The sequence below is a fragment of the Galeopterus variegatus genome, unplaced genomic scaffold (genome assembly GCF_000696425.1).
Source record: "Galeopterus variegatus unplaced genomic scaffold, G_variegatus-3.0.2 Scaffold2009, whole genome shotgun sequence".
Classification (NCBI taxonomy): domain Eukaryota; kingdom Metazoa; phylum Chordata; class Mammalia; order Dermoptera; family Cynocephalidae; genus Galeopterus; species Galeopterus variegatus.
The window spans coordinates 60,465-76,066 of NW_007728120.1; the positions used below are offsets into that span (position 1 = coordinate 60,465).

General features: G+C 54.7%; 1 pseudogene; it reads right to left on the reverse strand.

Annotated features, from left to right (window-relative positions):
• Nucleotides 1–15,602, reverse strand: part of LOC103596429 — a 50,738-nt pseudogene that overhangs the window by 33,909 nt on the left and 1,227 nt on the right.

A 15,602-nucleotide genomic window follows, 5' to 3' on the forward strand; every position in this document is an offset into this window, starting at 1 on the left:
TTTTGTTTTCCTTACCTGGTTCCTTTGCTACCCAGCTTAGGATAAACCTGTGACACGTATTGACAACCCAAAATGTGTCTGTGATTGGCTTTAACTGATTAAAAACGATGAGGTTGGGAAAGTGACCAAACTCATGGGAAAGGGAAAAAAAATCCCAGAAGAATAAATCTATCATTCTTTGTCCATTTGTCTATGTGGGTGGGCAAGGGAGCGTAATCTAAGAAGGGCTGCAGCTTGTTAAAAGGTAAACTACAGCTGAAGGTTGCGGCCTGGGTGGGTAGGTGCCCTGAGCTTCTGAAATGAAGACATGTCTGGTTTGCAGAGCAGGGGTGGAGGCCTAAATTGACACAAACGAGAGTGATATAAGCATTTCAGACAGAGGAGGAGAGGTGTCACGGGGAAGAGAGAAACCCAAGAAGCCGTCAGCAAGCTGTGACCTGAGTGGGGTATAGCAGGACAGGAAACAGCTGATGGGTTTTCAAACAAGGATGGCTACTGTTTAATTATCCCCGTTGCCTGTGCTGAGCTGGGATGTTCTTCTCCATTACCTGGTTTTTGGTCAAAGCCTAACATAACGCTGCTTTGTGCCAGTCAGTGCTGAGGGGCTAAGGGGCTGGGGAGGAGTGGGCCTGAGGCCAGGGGCACAGGGCGAGTTGCTGCATGTGGCATCTGCCTTGAGAAATATACTCCTCTCCACTATTCTCAGAGTTCTGGGGGGACACTGGGTTCCTGCCAGGGACAGGTAGGGCAATGCACAAGCATGTCCAGCCAAAGTAGCATCTAGCTCCTAAGATCCATAGCATGCTCTCCTCCCAATGTCAGGTGCCCCAGCCAGGCTCTGTCTGCCTAGAGTGGTGCCTTTTTTCAGTGCACGTGGGCTTCAGTGGCCTGCGTGGAGGCTCTGCTGAAAGCTGAAGACATCGGGGCCCCTCAGGCATCAGCCACTTGGGTGCCACACACAATGCAGGCCATGGGCTGCCATTCTAGACCCTTCTGAGTCAGAGAAAGCCCCACTGGGCCTCTCTAGGCCGCGTGCTGACTCCTGACTCAGCCTCCACCTCTTTGTAGGCCACCCTCTGCTGACTCCTCTGGGCAACCTGTCCCTGCAAGTGTGTCTGGTCATGGGACCTCAGAGGCACAGAGATGGGGCCTGTAATGGGGTCCCCAGTGATACACTATGAACAATAGAGCATTTGAGTTTACTAATCAGAGGTATATATTTTTTTTAATTTTAGAATTTAAAGCAGACTCAAGATCTTGTTCATTTACTTATCCATTCTTTCCTATTGCTTACATTGACCTGTATATCAGATACATTGGTTTTGCAATTTAGTCTCACAACATATCTTTAGGTATTTTTATTATTTTAAGTTAAAGATGAGGAAAGTGAGGGCAAGGGGGGGCTGACATTCAACCCCTGTCTGGATTGTACTGGGCTTCCAGCTTGGTGGGGGTGGGATGGTGGCAGCCTGGGCTCAGAACCTTGCAGTTGAAGAGAGGCAGAGGAGAGCCGGGTGGGCCTGTGGGTCATAGACTCACATAGGAGCCACCCCCAGGCGGGGAAGTGGATTGTGGAAGAGAAGGCAGACAGGACTCAGACCAAAGATGGGGAAAGGAAGAGAGTGGGCAAGGTGCCCTGCAGGCCTTACATAAGCAGGAGTCTGGGCAGGTGGGGTTGGGGGGAGGTGGGCACCTAGCAGGGTTCACCCTGCAGGGGAGGTCCCCAGGCAGAGAGTGACTGTGCTACCTTGAGGGTGGGGTAGTCCACCCTATACCTCCTCCTCCTCTGGGCTGAGCAGGGAGGAGATCCAGGTGGGTGAACTGGACATTGGCCCATCCCTAGGGGCTGTCCAGGGGCAGTTGTCAGGAGGGGAGGGCCAGCCCTGTCCCTGGTGGGTAGAAGTGGGTGAGCAAGCGAGCACTGTGCTAGTTGCTTTTCATTTAAGATCTCCTTCCCTCCACACCCCGTGAGAAGGGCATAACAGCCCCATTTTCGAGGTGAGAAAACTGGGGCCAGCCACATCCAGTGAGGTTACAAAGTTAGGTTGGGATGCAGCCAGGATCAGACTTGCCTTTGCTAATCTGGTGGAGGAACTGGGTATAAATATAAACCCCAAAGAAGTGGGTGCCAGAGACAGGGCTGGGGCTGCAGCAGGGGAGCAAAACTGGAGGGGGAAGGGGAGCAGCAGGTGATTGACCACCCCCTCCCCACACCACCCTCCCCGCGCCTGCTTATTCTGGGACAGGAAAGAGAGGCTAGAGGCCCTTCTGACTTGGGCGACTAGCGGGTTCTGTGGACAGCCACAGAGGTTGCACGCATTCCAGTACAGTAGGCCTGGCAGAGAGCTCTGAGGGAAGGGATGGGGACAAGGGGAAGGAAGGAAGGAAGGAAGGAAGGAAGGAAGGAAGGAAGGAAGGAAGGAAGGAAAATCATGTCTGGATGTTTGTGCCTGGCTGTGTCTGTGTCCATCCATGCAAGGGTGTGTTTCTGAGAGTGACCGTGTAGATGCAACATCTTTTTTAACTTGGTTCTTTAAGCTCCTGTGAGTCCTGCCAGGCCGGGAAGGCTTCATTCAGGGCATGGTGTTAGGAGCACAGGACTGGGAATGAGGAGCCTGGGCTTGCTTTGACTCTGGGTCCACTGTTTCCTGGCTGTTCCATCTTGAGCAAGTTACTCTACCTCGATGTCCTCCCCTGTAAAACAGGCTTGATAACCCATAGCTCAGGAGATTTTTGTCCACTAACGTGCTTTATGAACTGTAAGGCTCTGGACTGGTATTATCCTCATTATAAGAAGAGTCAGCCCTAGACGTTGTCCACAGGCATGGAGGGTGGGCAGCGGGGCTGCAAAGGCAATGGGGAGGGTAGGGGAGGTGAAGGCGTCAGGCTTAGTGGTGGCTGGGAGGGGTTGTGAGTGCCCCAGGCAGGCCTATATCGGGGAGCAGGACTCTCTTTGTTGTCCCATGCCAGACAGTCCCCAGCATGCGGGCATACCCCAGGCTGCACACCCCAGCTTGGATCCTTTCTCCCTCCCTTAGGCTCACTTCCTGCACGAAGCACTGGGCATTGCTGCTCCCAGCTCTGTGCTGGCTCTTCCTATTCACAGTCTCACTCAATCTGCCTGATTATCCTAGGAGGTGGCTAATAGTTATCCAAATTTTTATATCTGTGCAAGCTGAACCTCAGAGAGGTAAAGTGGGGCTGGTCAGTTAGCTCAGTCAGTTAGAGTGCAGCCCTATAGCAAGAAAGTCATGGGTTCAGATCCCCTTACCGGCCAGCCGCCAAAAAAAAAGAGAGGTGAACTGACTTGCCTAAGGCAGCATAGCTAAGAAATAACAGGGGCAGGGTTTGAACCCAGGAGGCCCAGGCTCCAATCTCAGCCCCCAGCCCCTTCAGCACGGAGTGTGACTCCTCTGCCCTACCCCCGTCCCCTGGCTCCAGGAGCACATTCTCAAGCTCAGGGAAGGCCCTCCTTCTGCTCTGTGAAGCCTGTCTCAACTTGCCATGGGGTGGGGAGCCCAGCTCCCTGGTGGAAGCACATCAGGTCACAGTGACAGTCTTGGCTCCCCAGGGGCTGGCTCCCAGCCACAGCTGGGGGGAGGGTGTAGCACTCAACCCCCACTGCACCTGGAGCATGGAGCCAGCCAGTCAGGGAGCCCCTTGAAGTCCACTGGAGTTTCAGGAGTAGAGGAGAGGTGGCTGGGCCCTGGGCAGGCCCTGGCTGAGAAATAGAGCACTGTTCACAGCGTGCAGATGTGGGCCATAGGGAGTCTGAGCAAGCCTTTCATGTCCAGACCCAGATCCACTTCTTGGGTTCACCAGCATCCTCTACTGCCTCCCACAGCCCCACAGCCTGGCTAAGCAGCAGGCACAGTCTCCCCGGTTGTCCCCAAATGCCTTCACGGGCCTTTTGCCTTCCAGGGCTTCATGCTGCCCTTTCTGGAACAAACAGGGACTGTGGTCACAGGCAGGGTCAGGCTGACCAGAGTCTGACACTTCTGCCCTCCACCTGGCTGTGGGTGGCATCTCAGCACAGAGCACCAGGTGTGTGGGTCACAGGAAGCCTGTGTGCACCTCCAGAGAGTTCTATTCAAAAGATACAACATTGTGGGCAATGAGAACCATGCCAGGGGGCAGCAAATGTCCCGCCAACTGCCTGTTGGAGACAAGGAACCGTGGGAGTTTCCGAGTCCCTTCCCCTTGATTGAACAATGCCATTCTCAATGCCTTTTGTCCTGGAGTTGTTTCCTGATTGTTGCTTCAGAATTGGGGTGGGAATGGGATAGAACTGGGACCTGGAGTTGGGATTAGAATGGGCTGGGCTGGGGATGGGGGCAGGAGGCTTAAGAGCAGCAGGCTGTTATAGGGAGGACCTGCCTGCCCCTCCCCCTGTGGCAGTGAGCCTTGGGAGGAAGGGCAAAGACTGGGGAGGAGGTTCTGGCCTTCCCACTGTGACTCACAGAACTTCTCCTTTTCAGAGAAGGGAAAGCAGACTTCAGCCCCACAACTGCCTGCTTCTTAGGATCTGGCCTGAGGAAGGAGGAGGAGCACAGGTTCACTGAGTGCTCACTGCCTGCCAGGCCCAGTCCAGGGGCAGTAGAACACTGGCCATATGACCCCCGCCACAAACCTGGGGGCAGGATCATCCCACAGTCAAGGAGCCCAGAGCTCAGAGAGGTTAAGATGCTTGCCTGAGGTCCCACAGCCATGAGTGGAGACTTGGGATTTGGGCCTGGGTGAGGCAGCTGGTGCCCTTTGTCTCGCCAGAGCATCCCTAAGAAGGCGATGCTAATCCAAGGACGGAGGCACTAAAAGGTAGTTTCAGCGCCAGGACAGCGAGACAGCAGTTTCCCAGCAGGGGGACTTTTCTGGCTGGAGCTAGAGTCTCAGTCAGGGGACCAAGCTCAGCCCTGGCTAAGCCTTCTCTCCAGCTGCAGGGTGTTTGCCTCCTGCTGCTGGGGCTCTAATCTGATGGCTGACCACAGTTCAAGGTCAGTCCCAGGTCGTTTCTCAGGCCGTGGGCCCCGGCTTGGGGTTGAGGCTGACTCCCTGCCTGTCTGGGTCCCCTGCACCTCTCCCTTGCACCATTCACACTGGTTACCCAGCCTCACGTTTTCCCTCTCCCAAGCCTGAACTGTAGCCGATGGGTTTCCCCACCACCACCCCATCAAGATCTCTCTCCGTGGGCCAGTGCTGCCCTGTGTCTGGGGGCGGGAGGCAAGAGGCGGCTTCACTGGGATGCTCAGCTTTTGCGCTGTGGCTGGGGTGTCCCCCCTGCCTGCTCCTACCCCATAGCAGTTTTGCTCACCCCCACACCCTCTTGTCATCCTCCCTGGAACCTGGGGGCTGTTACTGTTGTTGTTCGTGTGTTAAAGATGGGGCTGGCTGGTCAGCTCATTTGGTTAGAGTTTGGTGCTAACACCAAGGTCCAGCATTAGATCCAAGTACTGGCCCACCACCAAAAATATTAAAAAGATGGGAAAACTGCTCAGTAAGGGGAAGTCTCAGCCTGCCCCTGACCCCAGAGCCACTGCACTGTGCCGTTGTACCCACAATCTCCCTGGCAGCACCTCACCTCTCCTTTTGACTCTTGCAGGGAGCCTTCTCCAACTCCACCAGCCACAGGCCACCCCCCACCCCACCCCCACGCCCAGCTCTGGTAGCCTTTGCAGCCAGAGCCCATAATCCAGCCACCTTCAGCCTGACCGTGGGGCTGGGGTTGGGGGCACTCTCCTACTGCAAGGGCAGAGGGGCTGCGAGGGCGAAAGATTGATCCCAGGGACTGAGGGGTCATCAAGGGGTGAAGCCAGAGAGTCTGGATGGCCCCAACCCAGGAGGCTCCAGATGGAGGTTTAAACCCCTGGCTGCACTGGGGGCTGCGAGGGCGAAAGATTGATCCCAGGGACTGAGGGGTCATCAAGGGGTGAAGCCAGACAGTCTGGATGGCCCCAACCCAGGAGGCTCCAGATGGAGGTTTAAACCCCTGGCTGCACTAAAGCCCCCATGGGGACTTAAGAGGGCACCCAATTTCCCCTTCCTGACTTGACCCTAACTGGAGGTCTTGCCCTGCCAGCCTTCCCCCAGCCAGTCAGGGCCTCTGTATAAGCAGAGACGGCTGAGAAGATAGAATGGGGTGGGTGGGGGGGACTGAGGCAAGGGCCCAGGGATGGCTGGGAGAAGCCCTGTCCTGAGTGGGGTCTTCTCCTTCCCAGTCCCATCCCCCATTCCCTGAGGGATTCTTCAGTTTCCCTGCCCTATGCTGGGGGTGCAGGAAGAGTGACTGGGGCCCTGCCAGCCTAGACTTGCCCCAGTCTGGGACCCTGAGGTCACAGAGACCTCCTGAAACTCCTTCCCGGGGGAGCTGCTCACAGGCAGACAGGCCTGATGAGGTGCTAATGACTGAGCTAATTGGAGCCTGAGCGAGCTACAGATGGCCCGCTTGACAGGAGGTGGGGACTGCAGGAGGAAAGGGGCTGCCCGCAGAGGCTAAGGAGGGAGGCCCTGGCCCAGGGCTGGCGTAGAGTGGGCTGTGTTTGTTCAGGAATTGTTGATTTATTAGCAATGGCCAGCTGCTTTGAAATGTGCCCTGGTCTCCTCCACACCTCTGCCTCGCCCTGGTTTTCACTCTGGGAAAAGATTTGTGTTCTGAGGCCTTGCTTGTTGGGAAGGGTTCATTGAGCACTTGGGGCAGAGTGCTCTGTCCTGGGGGAGGAACAGAGGAGGAGGGAGTCCCAGGGCCCTGGCACACATGGCACTGGGTGGTGTTGGAAACTGCCTGTAAGAACAGTGGTCACCTCACTGAGTGGGGTCATCTTGGAGGGTTCTGGGGCTCACCCTATGCCAGTCCAGGCTCTTTCTGGACCTTGGCCTGGGCCCTGCCCCTCTGAGAATAGCTGCTGTGTGGCCTGAAGCGGGCAGAGAGGACTTGTGCTCTGTGACTGCAGAGACCTCACGGATCGGGGAGGAGATTGTCTGCTCCCCAGGCAGAGTGCAGGGGAGTTAGTGAGCTCGCCCTGCTACAGCCAGAAAGGAAAGGGCTAGTACCCTCTTCCCTCCCCTAGACTCCGCTCTTCACAGCCACCCTTCTGGCAGAAGTCATTCTTAGCACCCTGGACCTAGTAGAGACTTTGGCCACTCAGGGCCAGACCCCAGTTCTCAGCAGGGCAGCATGAGACTGTCACTCACATTGGCTACACCCCGCTGCCTTGGTGTCTTGGGCAGCCCAACTCCAGTGCCACACTCTGACACCACATTCTGCACGCTCTATGGTCTCTCTCTCTGTCGTCTCAGCTCCCTTCTGCCTAGTCAAGTCCTCTCCATTCTGCGGGCTCCTGTTCCATCTGCATCTCAGAGTGCTCAGTGACCTTCTGCATGACCTCCTACAGCATCCCCTGCCCTGCTCCTGCTCCTCCATACCCCACATGGGGCCCAGGACCCAGAACCATTGGTTTTCTGGAGAGGAAGCTGGGCAGTTGACCCCTGGCTCCCAACCGAATGCTTGTCCCCACTCTCCTCCCTCCCAGGATGCTCTGAGAACAAATGAGGTTATGAATATGAAAGGACTTTGGTAGTAATAGGGGTCTAATTACTGTGATAATTGCCCTAATTTTACAAGTCCCTATTTCTGAGCCAGGCATTGTGCTAGGTACTTTTCATGCATGTCTTCTCACGGCAGCCCTCCGGAGCTGGACGTTTTATTACCCCCACTTTTCAACCGAGGCTCAGAGAAGCCAAGCAACTCATCCGAAGTCACACATCTCCTACATGACATCTGAGAACTGCAAAGTCTCACAATGGGAAGAGGGTTGTTATTTTTTTGCCAACCTGTTTCCTTCTCCCTTTCCCCTCCCTCCCTGCCTGTTATCATTTGCCTGGTGAGTTTGCATCATTACTCGGGCCCAGGGGTCCAATTAAGGGACTCCCCCAAGGAAGCAGACTGAGGCAATCCCTGCCCAAGGGAGCCTCGCTGAGCTGAAGTTTTAATTAGCCATAACTGCTCTTCCTGAAACTCTGACCTGTCCGTGGCTACACCAGCCCAGTCTGGTTTTGTGGCAGGAGACAGGACTGGCGTCCAACCCAGCAGCAGAGTTGAAGCCTCCCCAGCATGACAGGGAGCTGTGGCTGGGCCTCTGTCCACCTCAGCTCTACCTCATTGAATCCAGTAGTTGGATTAATAAAATAAATGGATTAAGTGACTTAATCCATTGAGTGGATTAAATAAATTGAGTGAATATTTGTAAAGCAATTAAAACAGTGCCCAGTACATAGTTAAGGCAATATGAGTGTTTGTTAAATTAAAAAAACAAGTCAACAGGGATGGGGGAGCAAGGGACAGGGTGGGAGCACAGGCCTATTCTTGGACATGAAGATGACACATTCCTGGGTCAGCTGGCAATGGTGGGTGGCCCGTGTGTGGGCTGTCAGCATCTGCAGTCCTGCCTACCCCCCTGCCATGTGGGAAGTGGGGTTTACCAGGAGGGAATAAACAGGTATTGAGAGGGGCTCTGTGCCAGGTGCTGCTGAGCATTTTATACCCCGCACACTGCCTTATGAGACGGGCGTATCATCCCATTCTACAGACGAAGCAACCGAGGCTCAGAGAGGCCATCAACGTGTCCAAGATCACATGCTGTTAAGAGGGAGAGCAGGGGCCGAGCCCGTGGCGCACTCGGGAGAGTGCGGTGCTGGGAGCGCAGCAGCTCTCTNTGCTGGGAGTGCAGCAGCGCTCCCGCTGCGGGTTCAGATCCTATATAGGGATGACCGGTGCACTTCAGCGCTCACTGGCTGAGCTCGGTGCGGCCGGTCTCAAAAAGGACCAAAAAAAAAAAAGAGGGAGAGCAGGATTTAGACTCAAAGCATAAATCCTGTACACTGGTAAATCTGACTCCTTGCTCTTTGTTCTCCAGCTCAGGCCACACGGTGGTAGGCAGTAAGGCCACAGGGTCACACCCCCAGGCCCCTAAGGGGGAAAAGGGCCCCTCTCTGCTCCCGTTCAGCCACCCTCAACCTCTAGGAAACCTGAGGGCTCTGAGTGTGGGTGTTTGTGTTGAGACCCCAGAGACCCCTTTCCTGGGGCAGGGCTGTGAGTCTAAGCCGAGATGATGGCAGGAAGTCTGTGAGGCACCACCCCCAGCACTCCTGGGAGGCCTCCTGGCTGTGACCCCGGCTCCCCACCCCACTGCTTGGCTGCTCGCCTCCGGCCTCAGCCGCCGCCGGGCTGTGCCAGGGAGCCCTTCTTGGACGCGGTTGCCTGGTAACCAGCCCTAAGTGACGGAAACCCCAGCGGGCTGCTAATGAGGGGGCAGCAGCCAACCACTTGGCCAGACCCTGCTGCCCCAGCTGGCCTTAGGAAGGCTTCGATGACAGTCCACCCAGCCTGCCCACGGTAGGAGAAGAGGGTACCCCAGCACCGGGGGAGAGGGCATGGCCAGGTGAGGAGGAGCTGGGTTGGCAGTCCCCCAAAACCTTTGAACTGGGGAGCTGGGGGAAGGTGATTCCCGATGGAGGCCAAGGCCTGACTGAAGCAAGGGGCGGGCACAGGGCTGGAGTCAGGGTTGTGGGTACGGCCCGCCCAGGCCCAAACCACCATCCTGGAAACAGCTGTGACTGCTCTGCGCAGGGCACCAAGGTCGGGGGAGGAGATCCCCAGAGAGAGGCCCTGACAGGGGAAGGAAAGGAGGTGATTAGGGAGACAGGCAGGAAGCCAGGCTGTGGGTAGGGGGAGCAGCTCCAGCAACACTGAGGAGGAAATGCGACAGGGGTCCCCTCCTCTTCTCCTCACACCCCACCCCAGGCTGGGGGCCTCCAAGGAGGGGCTGCAGGCAGCATGAGGCAGGCAGGTGGAGCTCAGCCAGGTGTTTTTCCATCCTAGGTCTGAGTGGGGAGGAGGAGGAGGGAGAACAAGAGGAAAGCCTGGTGTACAGGCTGGACAAGCCTTCAGCAGACCTGGGTTCTAGACCACCTGCCTGGGACCCTGGGCATGTGGCTTCCCCTCTGGGGACCTCAGTTATCCCATGTTGAAATAGGGCCTGGAAGCAGGCTATTGCTGGTCTGAAGTTTGCTGTCATGGGTCCTATGGCTGAGAGGCAGAGTGCAGAGGTTTTGTGGGTGCTCTGGGCAGCAGAAGCGCCTTCAGGCTCTCATCTCTGGGCCCGAGTAGGTTTTTCTGCCTTACTTCCCTTTCAAATGCACAAAGTGCTCCTTCACCATTAAACCTTTGCTTTATAAACTCGACCTGACTCAGCCCTGTGCTGCGCACTGAAGTCCCAGTGCTCAGGCAGACCCAGACCATGTCCTGGAGGAGGTCCCTCCCCAGTTGAGTAGGGAAGCCAGGCTTGTAATCAATTAATTTTAGCACAGAGAGCTGAGGCTAGGATGGAAATAGTTCAAAATGTTATGAGGCCTCAAAAGAGATAACCAAACCTAGCCTGGAGTTCAGCGAAGGCTTCCTGAAGGAGGCAGCATGAGCTGAGTCTCAGACGCCAATAGAAATTAGCAAAGAAAGCCAGACAAGCAGCCAAAGCTGAGGCAGAGCGTGTTCCAAAGTGTGGTGGTATGACCCTCAAGGAACTTTGGCTGGCTTTGGGGACTGTAGTGGCAGACTGGCTGGGGAGAGATAGTTGGGAGACACATAGAAGATAGAGTTGGGAAGCGGAACTAGAACCTGAGGGCACTTGGAAGCCACAGGAGACTCTAAGCTGGGAGTGACATTGTCAGATATGTGTATTAGTACAGCACCCAGCCAGAACCTCCCATGGTGGGCTCTGGCACAGACAGAACAGCACAGTCTGGCACAGTCTTGCCCTCCCCCACCCCAGGGCCCAGCAGCCCTCTCCCTGCTGTGGAAGGCCTACTCCCTCACAAGCACCCTTCCCACTGGAGTGCAATGGTCTGTTTTAAGTCTGTCCCGCTCATTGCACTGGGAGACAGCACCTGGGATCCATTCACTCTTGTACAGACAGCACCTGGGATCCATTCACTCTTGTACACTTGTATTAGTCCATTTTCTGTCACTTGTAACAGAATACCTGAAACTGGGTAATTTATAAAGAAACAGAATTTATTTCTTACAGTTCCAGAGGCTGAGAAGTCCAAGGTCAAGGTGAGGTGAGGGCCTTCTTCCTGGTAGGGACTCTTTGCAGTGTCCTGAGGTGGTGTAGGATATCACATGGCAAGGGAGAAGGCAAAATCTTGTTCATGTGTCTCCTTATAAAGCCACCAGTCCACACATGATAACCCATTTATCCATTAACCCATTAACCATGAACGAATTAAGCCATCTTGAGGGCAGAGCCCTTATGATCCAATCACTTCTCAAAGACTCCACCTTTCAAATACCATATAGGATTTTCCACCTTCTTAACATTCTTACAATGGAAATCAAGCTTTGATATTAGTTTTGGACAGGCAGGAAGCCAGGCTGTGGGTAGGGGGAGCAGCTCCAGCAACACTGAGGAGGAAATGCAACAGGGGTCCCCTCCTCTTCTCCTCACACCCCACCCCAGGCTGGGGGCCTCCAAGGAGGCGGCTGCAGGCAGCATGAGGCAGGCAGGTGGAGCTCAGCCAGGTGCTTTTCCATCCTAGGTCTGAGTGGGGAGGAGGAGGAGGGAGAACAAGAGGAAAGCCTGGTGTACAGGCTGGACAAGCCTTCAGCAGACCTGGGTTCTAGACCACCTGCCTGGGACCCTGGGCCTGTGGCTTCCCCTCTGGGGACCTCAGTTATCCCATGTTGAAATAGGGCCTGGAAGCAGGCTATTGCTGGTCTGAAGTTTGCTGTCATGCGTCCTATGGCTGAGAGGCAGAGTGCAGAGGTTTTGTGGGTGCTCTGGGCAGCAGAAGCGTTATGATCCAATCACTTCCCAAAGACCCCACCTTTCAAATACCATATCGGATTTTCCACCTTCTTAACATACTTACAATGGAAATCAAGCTTTGATATTAGTTTTGCAGGGACATTCAAGCTATAGCAGCTTTCAATGCCAGTATAAAGCCTGCAGCTCCTTAATATTTGGTGGAAGAAAAAGTGAGAAGAGAAGGAAGGTCAATTCACTCTGGCTGTTAATTAGAGATCCCCCCTCCCCTGAGATAAGGTCCCTAAATATTGTGCATGGGCTTTTTTCCCTAGCCAATAGGCCAGCAAATGCAGTCCTCTAGAGGGGCCCTGTGAAAGCCCACACTCCTTTCTGGTCTTTGGGATAATCCTCTGAGCAACTGTGATTTCCTTTGGAACTGGGGCTGGTGTTCCTTCGGAGTTTGGGAGGCTCTCTACTCCCTGCTCGCCCTGGCAGAGCAGCAGGCTACTGCCTCCCTGGCCTCCCCTACAGAAGGAAGCTCTGGCTTGCCAGCACACTTTTGGAAAGTGGCTCACCTCACCCTGATCAGATCCCATGGCCCTGCTGACCGCCAGCCCCAGCCGGGTCCTAATCCCTAAGGTGCTCTGAGTCCAGGCTGATGGCCACTGGCACAACCCAACTTCAGGCTCTGCTTGCTTGGGTGGCAGAGGGTTCCTGACCACCAATCGTGTCTGAACCTTCCCTCAGAAAGACTAAGCGTCTCAGTCCTGAGGCGAAAATCCCAGCTCCTCCGTTTCTTGGCTACGTGAACAAGCCACCTGCCCACTCCTCCTCAAGTGCTACTACTGGTTGAGGGCATACCATAAACCAACGGTGGAGTCACTGGAGCCCTGTAACATGTAACCATGCTCGTTTGACAAACGAGCAAACTGAAGGGTTAAGGGGCTTGCCTAAGTCACACAGCTCAGTAGGTCAAACCTCAGTTTGCTTGTTTTTCAAACTCCTGCCTCATATGGATGTGAGAATTAAATGAGATAATCTCTGTGAAGTAGCTAGCATTGGGCCAGGCTCCAGGTAGGAGCTCCTTGCCCTGCCCACCCACCAACACTGAGATATTCCTCTGCTGGTGGGGGAGAGGGGGGGATGAGGGAGTAGAGAGAGAAGAGAGTGCAGCAATGGCAGTTCTGGGGGCTCCCTGGAGGAGGCTATGTCTGTTGCTGGGTCTGAAAGGATTAAAGGGAACATGGCTGTGTGTCTTAGGGAAGGGTGCCACATTTCTCTGTTTCTCTGACTGCAGGGCGGCTGCCAGCATCACCTCTCCTTCCACTGGGGTGAGAGGGAGCTCCACTGAGGAAGGAAAGAGATTTGTAAATAGCAGGTGTGGGCTCATTAGAGGGAGCAACATCATTGTTAATAACCATAACAAGCTGAGGTTCAGAGAGCTGACCTTTTACCTTGCCATCCCAGGGAGCCAGGAGAAGTGATCAGTGTCTGGGGTGAGGTGGAGGAGTGTGTGTGCCTTGTTCAGAGCCTGTGCAGACCTGGTGCTGAGAAAGACTGTGAAGCCTGCTTCCAGGCTTTTCTACACTACTTTTCTTTGTTAACCACCATGGAAGCCCACCTAAGGACAGGTGTTCCCTTCTTTGCTTTTATCCACACTATTCCAGTCAAAATACCACTTCCCTCTAAGATCACAGCCCTAATAAAAACACGTGGGGGTTCCCAAGGCAGTCACTTCCTATCGATTGCCTTCATTGTCTATAGGACCTGCACATGACCCTTGGGGTAGAGAGGAAAAGGGCAAGGTCAGAGCCTTCAGGAGCTCGCAGTCAGCTGAAAGTCTACAGAGCTTTCTACAGTTACAAGCAATTTCCCACACTGATATTATTTGACATCCACCACAGTCTATAAGCCAGGTCTCTCACTGTTTCCTTTTTTTTTTTTTTTTTGTGGCAGCTGGCTGGTACAGGGATCAAATACTGGACCTTGGTGTTATTAGCACCATGCTCTAACCAACTGAGCTGACCAGCTAGCCCCTTTCACTGTTTCTATTTGCAATGAAAAGATTGAGGCTCAGAAAGTTACAAAGTGGCTCCCCAAGTTCCTCATCCTGTGTCCTTTCTTTGGTAGTCCAGGGTGTTTAAGTGATGCCAAATAGGTATGGACAAGATAATGATTAATGTGGCTGCTGTCTTTGTGAAGTGTCCCTGAATTAAGACAAGATTCAGTGGACAGCAGAATCTTAACCGGCCCCTGGGGCTCATCCCGGCCTGGGTGGGTCCCATCAGGCTCAGAGACTGGGGAGGCCATAAAGCACACCTGAGCACACAGCCTAGGCGTCCTAGACCCCAAGAGCTGCGAATACTGCCCTTCTCTCTCCTCCCAGCCCACCAAGGGCGGGGGTGGGGGATTAGGTACTGTGCTGGAGGAGGGGGAGGGGAGAGCAGAATTGGTGAGGAGCAAGAATGGGGAGGAATACCCTGTGACCCAAGGGGCTTCAGTATGGGGTTGAGACTATAAGGTCAGTCATAACCTTACCTGTCAGCGCATGGATGCATTTTCCTGATGCTAAGGTGTGGCCACAGGAAGATCCCCAGGCTGGGAGTCAGGAGATCTGCGTTTTTGTCCCAGCTTGCTTGTGTGATCTTGGGAAACCCCCAACCCTCTCTTAGTTTCTCCTCCCCAGATCTTTCCAGACTCTATTTCTAAGGGTCCTTTCAGCTCTAAACTAAGTGACACCCTCCCCTTCTCACCAGGTGACCTCACTTCCTCTTCCTACCTGCAGTGTCCAGCCCCTCCTCCTCAGCTTCAGCTCCAGCTTCTTCCTGACTCCTGGAACCTGTGGTCTCAGGCCTTCACTGCTCTCTGACTCAGGCAGCCCTGACCTTTGGGATCTGAGGAGGTGGCCTGGGAGGTTTTGCCCCATGACCTTGCTCTAACCTTTGGCATGTCCACCTGTCCTCCCCTCCCCCACTGCACACACCTGTCCCCAGTCCTTGTGCAGCTCAGGAACTGTGAGGGACCAGATACCTTCAGAGAAACTAGTGGCACTGAGGGGTTCTCATCCACAATCAGATGGCCCCGAGGGTCAGGGCAAATGGGCAGCCCTTTCACCCCTCCAGCCCCTTTTACAACATACCATTCCTGTCTGAAAATGCTCCGCCCCCATCCCACCTCCCAGGCTACACATGCTCAGGCCTGTCTTACTGAGAGAGACTTGCCAAAAAAGTTCAGAGATACCCACAGAAGCCACTTAGCAAACCCTTCAACACTGTCATTCCTGGCTCACTCACTCCAGGGATGGAGAGATCACCCTTCCTCAGATGGCTGCGGTGCCTTAACAAGGCTTGGGATACATTGGTCTGGAATTTGTCCTCACTACACGGAAATGAGGAAACAGGCTATCGAGCCCTTCTCCAGGCCCCTAACACAACTAGTTCTGGCCCAGGGAGTCAAGGCACTACTGTGCCGGCTACTTTAATCCAAACTCTTCTAAGCCGTGCGACACCACCGCTATGAGGAAGATGGAATTCCAGTTTTACAAATAAGGAAACTGAAGCTCAGCTAGGTCAAGTGGCAGGCACAAGGTCACATAGCCAGAAATGGCATGAATGAATGATCTAACGGAGTGACTGAATGAGGGCGCGCGATGATCCGTCGGGCACTGGTTCGAGGAGCGCAGCGGGTTCAGACAGTGCTCAGCGCCCGCAGCCCGGTCCCCGGAGAGCCGGCCCCACGCAGGCCCTCCGAACCCCCTGGCCCCGGGGAGCCGAGGCTCCCAGAGGCGCGGCCGGGCTCTGCTCCCACCCC